At 37.7% G+C, this 8,806-nt stretch overlaps 1 protein-coding gene across 1 annotated transcript in view; it reads right to left on the bottom strand.

Annotated features, from left to right (window-relative positions):
- Nucleotides 1-8,806, bottom strand: part of LOC108975198 (probable nuclear hormone receptor HR38) — an 83,176-nt gene that overhangs the window by 73,252 nt on the left and 1,118 nt on the right. The gene's annotated exons all lie outside the window — the stretch shown is intronic.

Raw genomic sequence — 8,806 nt, 5'->3', positions numbered from 1 at the left:
GAGATTTTTAAGGATGGGATGGGAGATTTTGTCCAATCCTGGAGTTTTACCAGTCATCGATGCAATTGTTACATCGAATTCACTTAATGTGATGGGAGCAYCTGCTTGGACGGCTCTGGGTGAGGGAAATGGGTTATTGTAGTTTTTAGAGATTGCTTGGCTTTGTAAGGTGTTGAAATCATTGTGAAAATTATGACTGTTGGAATTATCTGACCATGTGTCCGCAAACTTCTGAGCAATGCCTTGAGAGTTATAAAGAGTACCTTGGGCAGAATGTATAAATGGTATGCTGGATCGTTGTGAGGAGCCTGTAAGAATTTAATGTCTGACCAAATTTTTTTTGTGGTCGAAAATGGGTTGATATTGGCGGTGAGTGTTTCTAAAGTTTTTCGTTTGGCAGAGTTTAATTCTTTTCTAAACACCGCGTTCGCTTTTTTATAGTTTATGAAATTATTGTCAGTTCTGGAATGTTTGTATTTGGACCATAATGTTTGTTTATTGTTCCTTAAAATTGTTAGTAGATTTGACCAATATGGCAATTTAGCATGGAAATGCTTGGTACTGGACTGGGGTATCGCGTAGTGTGCTGCTGATCGGATGATTGTTTTAATAGCGGCAGCTTCAGCGTTTATGTTTTTTTCCAGGGGTTTGTTGTCCGAAAATAAAACAGAAAGACGATGAAAGTTTGCCCAATCTGCCTTCTCCGTTAAGAACTTTGATGTGGGTCTTACTTTATACCAATTAGGGATGGAAATGGAGGTTATAATCGGAAAATGGTCACTATTATGGAGGTCTAGAAGTGTATTGGAGGAAAGTTTTGGTGCAATTGGTGTGGAGGCAAGGGTGATGTCGGGATGGGTAAACGTTTTATGAGTGGAGAAGTGAGTTTAATCATATTTCATTTGTGTTTAGAAGTCTGTAGGGATGTAGGATAAGGGGGGAAAATGGAAGCGGGAGTATCAGAAGAGGACCAGAAGTTGGGCAATAAAATTTGAGGTRGTTGCTGTTGTTGTTGAGTCATCGACTGGAAAAGTGGTTTGACTGGTATTTATATTATTTGTTTGACTTGCGTTGTTTTCTTTTGCTTCGTCATTCGTTATATTAATATCGGTGATGTTGTTGCTCGAACGTATTTGTTCTGCTTGGGTTTCATTATTGTTTTGGTTTGGTTGTGTATTGTTTGATTTTTTTTTTGCATTTTTTGAATTTTGATCACTTCGCGCATGGAGCACTTACTATCTGTTTTAATCTTTATTACTTGTTTCAATTGAACAAACTTTGGGCGAGATTTACTGGAAACGGGGTGGCTGCCAGAGCAGTTTGCGCACAAAGTGCGAGAGCATACTTCTGGAGAGTGAGTGAGTAAAACTACTCCGCTAGGTACTTGTTTGCCATCAACATATTTTGGCAATTTGTAAACTGGGGCTTTCAAGTTTTCAATAATTTCTTTTTCTGAAATATCATTAAGACATGGTGCGTAGATTGTGCCTTTGGAGTAATTCAGGTTGTTATGCAGCTCAATTTTTAGATTACATATCCCATGTAAAGTGGTTGTTTTATAAAACTTGTTTGCGATATTATTGTTTTTAACAAAAATTAATAAACTTCCGTCTTTTAGTTCGGATATATTTGGGATATTTTTGGGCTTGATAACACGGCGAACCTGTTTTGCCCAAGAGGGGGTCCCTCAAGGGACATTATTGCTTATGAAATATACACAATCAGGTGAAGCGCACGTGGCTTACCAATGGAAGAAAATTTGTTATACAAGAGAGAAAATTACTAAAAAAAGACTGCGAAACACTGCAATCACCTTAAGCACAACCGTACGCGTTGGGTATTAGTCGATGACTGTATGCGTTTATTAAATATAAATCACATATTATACATATACATACTATATGTAAAATGTGTAATATGTGGAAAAAGTTTACACATCTCAATTATAACTTAAAAAATATTAGAAAGTATTTTTTATTATAATTAAGGTAGAAAAAAGGATCACGCAAAATAACAAACAAAGAAAAATCGTTAAGAATCCTACATATTTGGTGTTTAAGATGTGGCAACACTCGTTTTCCTCATAATTGTAAAAAATCTAACATTTGCAACGCCGAGTTCGCTAAGTGATKTTTAAATTAATAAATTTAGGTGAAATATTACAAAATAAAATTGAAATGTGAGCTTATTTCAATGTTTAGAGTGTATATTTATATATACAGAGTGAAAAACGTGAATAAATTTAATGGAAGATAGAGAAATACCTTGTATTATTAGTGCATATTTTTGAACTTTTAATCCTGAAAATTTTAAAAATCATAAGTAATTTTTATATTATTTTTAGATATTCCTCCTCTGGAGAAGCTCCCCTATCCGGACATACCCCATTTATATGGAAATTCGGTTTTTTTACCCCTCCGCCAAAGTAATCGGAATCATGCCCTAGGATCATCGTGAGCATAATTCGATTTGAAAAATTCAGCAAACAAGTTGGAGATGTCGCCAGGAGTGCATGCTGATTTATCACCCCAGCGTAAAGCAGAGGGAATGGCCGAACACGCTTTTCAAGATTTAACGAAGTTCCAAAAGAACTTAGGGTTCGACTTGATTGGAGACTCTGTACTATTAATAAACCTTTGATAGAAAAACTTGTCCAATTCATTTTGTGTACTGCTGGTATTGAACAAAGGAAACGTGAGATTTAGTTGAAGATAATTTTCTGTAGTATTTATTTTTAAGATTTTTTAAACACTTGAAGTCCTTAGTGTACCAGGGCAACTTATATGGTTGTATATGTTTTAGCAGGATATTATAATTTCAAAATTCCTGAATTCTTAAAAATGGGGCAACTATTAGGCGTATCTAATCTCGAAAGTAAATCATCCCTTTTAATCTCAAAGATCAGATTGTTGAGTCGTTCAAAATCACAAAATGCAAAATTAAACCAGGCCCATCAATAGGTTTTACACAACAAAAAAGATTAGTGTCCACCTCAAATGTTAGCAGAGAATGATGAAAGGTGGCTGGCGTAATTGAAGAGAATCCATCTAGAAACCTAAATTTGAAGTTATCACTGAGATAGACTTAGTCCAGAAATCGATTCAGACTATTTGAATCAGATTGAAACTAAGCAAGCTATCGATGAGAAATAACTCCTGAGAAGACGAAAAATTGAAGGGAATAAGAGCAGGACTATAGGAACAACCGGACCAGACGATATTGCTTAAACTAAAGTCACCCAGAACACAAATATTATTCTCTTTCACCTTATTTAATACCAGCGAGGAAATGTTATTTGCGTGCAATTTATACAACTCTAGAGGACTATGCTCTAGAGGAGGGATGTTTGAGACTGCAATGAACAGAGCGTCATTGATACAAATACATACTTGGTCCAGAATAGAATCATCATTATAAGGCATAATTAAACGATAACGATATTTCCAATGAACTGCTAGGAGAACACCACCCCCTCTTATACAGCCAGTTTTTTCATGATCTCTGTCCTTACGGAAGTCATAGTAGAGATTTGAGTCAAAATATTCACTATCAAAGTAACTAGAATTCAGCCAAATCTCAACAATAACGGTGATATCAAAGTCAAAAGTGAAGAAAATAAATAAATTTTGGTAGTACACCTTAAGACAAGAGCCAGTTGAGGAAGGTGCAGGAAACTCAGGAGTAAAATCGCCACTAACAGGCGCATCATCTAATTTACAGTACTGTTTCCCTTCCCTTTGGGAAAGAACTTAAAGGTACGCAACTTAATGCCTGAAGGCCACACTGAAGAGGAGAAAACGGCATTAAAAAAGATGGGGACACACCTAAYTTAAAGTCTATTCTCTTAAGATTATTAAAATCAGTATCTTTCTTAATTAATTTATAACATAAAATATGCTCTGTACCAACATTAGCATGTTTAACAACAAAAGATATAATATCTTCTTCAGTGACTGAGTTCTTTCTTAGGTATGACGATATCGAGATCACAATTGGCATTAACACCAACCACAGTTAAAGCAGCTGGAGATTTTTGGTTCCTAGTGCTTACTTTTACCTTCAAATTTCCATTTGCAGTAATTGAAGTAGAAGAGTTCATATTAACAGAATCAACAACGGCAGCTGATTGAGCAGCATTGAGAGCGACAGAGGGACGATCTGGTTTAGCAGCAACTGTTGGATTGTTTTTGGCTTTCGAGTGAGTGCTGATATTCCTAACAGCGTCAGTGTATTGGTATAACTAACAGCATTAACTTGCCGTTATCGGACACACATTTCTGGACAAGTTTCGTATAGGCGTGTTGGAGTCAGTTGGTATCTTCATGGACTTTTGGGCTTTTCAAAGGGAATTTTGCTTGTTTGATTTTGAACACAGCTTTTTTATATACATTTCACTGTTGAATTGTGCCTCACGTCTAAGTGCTTTTTTTAGGACAGGCTGGACGGGAATTATGAGTGATTTATAGAGTTTGGTTTTTGTTCGTCGAGAGAGAACTTTGTTTCTCAATTGCTTGTTCAGTCCGAAGTAGCACCTGTTGGCAAGAGTTATGCTGCGTTGGATTTCCAGGCTGACATTGTTGGTGGTTTTTACGCTGGTTCCAAAATAGACGAAATTATCTACGATTTCAAAGTTATGACTGTCAACAATGTCGTGAGATCTAAGTCGCGAGTGCGACGACTGTTTGTTTGATGACAGGAGATATTTCGTCTTGCCCTCGTTCACTGCCAGACCCATTTGTGTTGTTTCCTTGTCCAGTCTGGAGAAAGCAGAACTAACGACGCGGGTGTTGAGGCCAATGATATCAATATCATCGTCATACGCCAGCAGCTGTACACTCTTATAGAAGATGGTACCTTCTCTATTTAGTTCTGCAGGTCGAACTATTTTCTCCAGCAGCAGGTTAAATCGCACGATAGGGAATCGCCTTGTCTGAAACCTTGTTTGGTATCGAACGACTCGGAGAGGTCTTTCCGATCCTGATGGAGCTTTTGATGCTGCTCAACATCAGTTTACACAGCTGTATTAGTTTTTCGGGGATGCCAAATTCAGACATCGCTTCGTAAAGGCAGCTCCTTTTCGTGTTGTCAAAAGCAGCTTTGAAATCGACGATGAGGTGGTGAGTGTCGATTCTCTTTCACGGGTCTTTTCCAAGATTTGGCGCATGGTGAATATCTGGTCGGCTGTTGATTTTCCAGGTTTGAAGCCACACTGATAAGGTCCAATCAGTCTGTTAACGGTGGGCTTTAATCTTTCATACAATACGCTCGATAGAACCTTACATGCAATATTGAGGAGGCCGCATTTTTTCGTTGAATTAGCGAGCATTACCCCTTTCGGCTAGCTTATTAAGCTCTTCGTACTCACGCATTTCGGCCTCTTTTTTTTCTGTCTGAAAATGTGTCTCGCTTCCCTCTTCAACTCTCGGTGTCTATCCTATCCCGCAAGTGTTGTGGTCGATCGTAACGTTGAAAGAAATGTTTCTGAATCAACTCGGTCCAGTATATCAGCACGAGTCAGGGGATGTGAGGTACCATTACAGTTAAGAGTTGCTCCAGTGAATTCCGGATTCTAACGGGGTTAGATCGCTGCAAGAGCAGCCCTTTGTTGGATAAAATCCGGTTCAATTCCGCTAACGCAAAGCCGGCTGTCGTGGGAAGTATTCTGTCAGAGATCTTGGTTATGATGCTGAAACTTTTGGAATCCAAGTCAACCAAGGAGACCTCCTTTTACTGTAGTTGCAAATACAAGTTCTCAATTTAATAACAAACCGCTTGATTAGCAGACAAAGAGGTATTTTTTTCCGGGACGTATCAGAGGCCACCTGACAAACTTTATTGCTGAAAATGGTACTGAGACAATAGTGCAAAAACAATGTAGTTGCGCTTGCTATTGGATCCTGCGGAATAGCTACAATCTTGCTGAGTTGTGGTAGAACCGCACACTCAGTATTCAAGCTACCCCTGAATTATAGAAGTGAAGAAAGGCCAATTTGCACTATCAGCAAAGGTAGTAGTCGCGGTACTCTTCTACAATGGATTGATCGCGTGAGACGAATGTCCAACATCTCACTATCGAGCGATTCAAGCAGGTGGCTTTTTCTATTAAAATATAGAGAGATGGACCAAGTATCCTTTGGGTAGCCAACGAACATCCATGAAGGCGAGCTAAAGTGAGAAGGCAAAACATTCCCTCCACAGGGTTGTGCGCTGAGTTTGGGAACCGACACATAAAAAACAACACCAATGAAAACTAATTGACAGACTCGGATGAGGGATCCTTTATTTGATTACGATTTGGGGGTATGCACCTGGAAAGTCCGGTCCCGTAATTGGATAGGTGCCGCTGCCCACCTGGTTGATGTCCTCGTGAAAATAAAGGCCGACATCACCGCCGTCGTGTAAGGCGAGTAGGTCCTTGTGGCATGTACTACAGTGACAATATAAGGGAGCGCAAATAAGGTGTATGGTTCGTGTTGGCAGAGAGATTACGTAGCCGAGTACTGTCATTCACCGTGGTGGATGAACGTTTAAATACAATAAGCATCAAAGGGAAGTTTTTCTAGACGGAAGAGATGCATTCTATGAGCGCTTGGAGCACACCTATGACAGCTGCCTCCGCCACGATATCAAAATCGAGCTTGGCGACTTTAACGCCAGGATGAGCAATGAGCATATCCTTGGTATAACGGTTGGTAGATTCAGTCTCCAAGAAAAAACCTCCCGAAATGCGTTGAGGCTGATCGACTTGCCGGGGCTCAAACTATAGTTATCTGTAGTAATGCATTCCAGCACAAGCAAATATCGAAAAGCCATCAACCAGATCGATCGTGTTGTGATAGACATTAGATACGTCTCCACTGTTTTGGAAGTGCGTACACTCCGAGGTCCTAACATCGAATCGAAACACTATCTTGTTGTAGCCAAGATATCTCTTGCCAACAGGTGCTGCTTCGGACTAAGTTGGCAATTGAGAAGTAAAGTCCTCTCTCAACAAACCAAACCCAAACTCCATGAGGAGAGGCTTGGACGATTACAGCAACTGATGACGTTGCGATTTTGGAGAGAAAAGTTCTGCGAAGGATTTATGGTCTTTGCACGTTGGCCACGGCAAATATCGCGTTCGATGGAACGATGAGCTGTATGATATATATGACGACATTGCCATAGTTCAGCGAATTAAAAGACATCTGCTACGCTGGCTAGTTCATGTCATCCGAATGGACGGGAACACTCCAGCTGTGAAAGTATTCGACGCAGTACTCGCCGGGGAAGCAGAGGAAGAGGAAGAGCTCTACTCTGTTAGAAAGACCAGGTGGAGAAGGACCTGGCTTCGCATTTAATATCAGACGTCGATTTTCTCACAGTTCGTAGAAGTTCTTATAGTATTTGCGTTGAGAAAATTATATTGATGAAGCTTCAACAGTTATGTTTGTACATTAAACTTATTAAAGAATTGGACCACGCCCACTTTTTAAACAAAATTTTATCCGCAAATGCCCCTTTGTTACTGTGATCCCCTGTACCRAATTACACTTTGATATCTTAATAAGACAAACGAACAAAAGTATAAAAACGGATTGAACTGGGTCAATAGTTAGCTTATAACTAATATAATGATAATGTCCAATATATCCTATATAATGGTTTCCAACTTTTCGCCTGACTTCAAACCATTTAGTTGGTTGGTCAAAATGTAATATTTTAATGCAACTGAGTGGAAACTTTTTCCTAAAAGTTACAAAGCTATGATAATGGTTTGACACTTAATACAAAGGAAAATGGTCTGGTCTAAACCTCATATCCCTAATATAATGATTTCCGATCGTTTGGTTGACGTGTTTCACACCAACTAAATTTATTAAACTTAAGCTCTTTAGTTGAGTTTATGACACAAATGTCCCATCTTAGGCTGTCATTGGTATAATATTCAATGGCAAGCAGTAAAATATAGTAATAAAACTACGTTTATGTCCTTAAAACTAGGTTAATACTCATCACGATTTTGTCGAATAACGCATGTTGAACCCATTCGCTACATTTTTTGATATTGCCAAGACCTGAAGGTATTTAGCCGGCTTTAATCTTTGCCAGTTTCAAGAATATAAAATGTTCGGTTATACCCGTATTTAGCCCTTCCTTACTAGTATTTTTTATGGTTTAGTAATAACACGTCGAAAAGAAAAAAATATATGATTATAATTGCACATATTAAAGCACTATAATAAGAGAGAAAAATAAAGGGTAAGGAGGTGTTTATATTTCAATAAAAACACATAATTTCTGTGTGGAATATAACGCATGTGGAATTAAGATAAGATAGCGTATACACAAGTAAGCTGTTTATGAATTACAACCGACATTAAATTGTTAACACAGTTTCTTATATGTTTTCAATGTTTCACATTTTGTTGGCAAAGAAAACTAAGTAGTTGGAAGTATTTAATACTTTATTTTATAATACTCACAACATATCTAAGTGGTTTTACATTTGGTGTATATTATGGATTTTCACACAAAAAAAGTATATCTCTGCTCTTCATATGTAAATGCATAAATATTTACATGATGTACTTGGTATATTATATATTCAATATCAGCTTTAGGTTTATTCGAATAGAAAGCTAAATATAATATAAAAAATCACATATATTACATAAGATATTAAGACTACATATTCATTTTAAACAAATATTAAATATTATTAAACTTTTTAAATATAATATAATATATAGTAATGCAAAAGCGGTCCCAGGGCTGTCTCTTATACACATCTTTTTAAATTAATAAATTTAGGTGAAATATTACA

This window comes from Bactrocera latifrons, unplaced genomic scaffold (assembly GCF_001853355.1).
Source record: "Bactrocera latifrons isolate USDA-ARS-PBARC rearing strain unplaced genomic scaffold, ASM185335v1 scaffold_626, whole genome shotgun sequence".
Classification (NCBI taxonomy): Eukaryota; Metazoa; Arthropoda; class Insecta; order Diptera; family Tephritidae; genus Bactrocera; species Bactrocera latifrons.
This window is presented reverse-complemented; position numbering and strand designations above follow the sequence as displayed.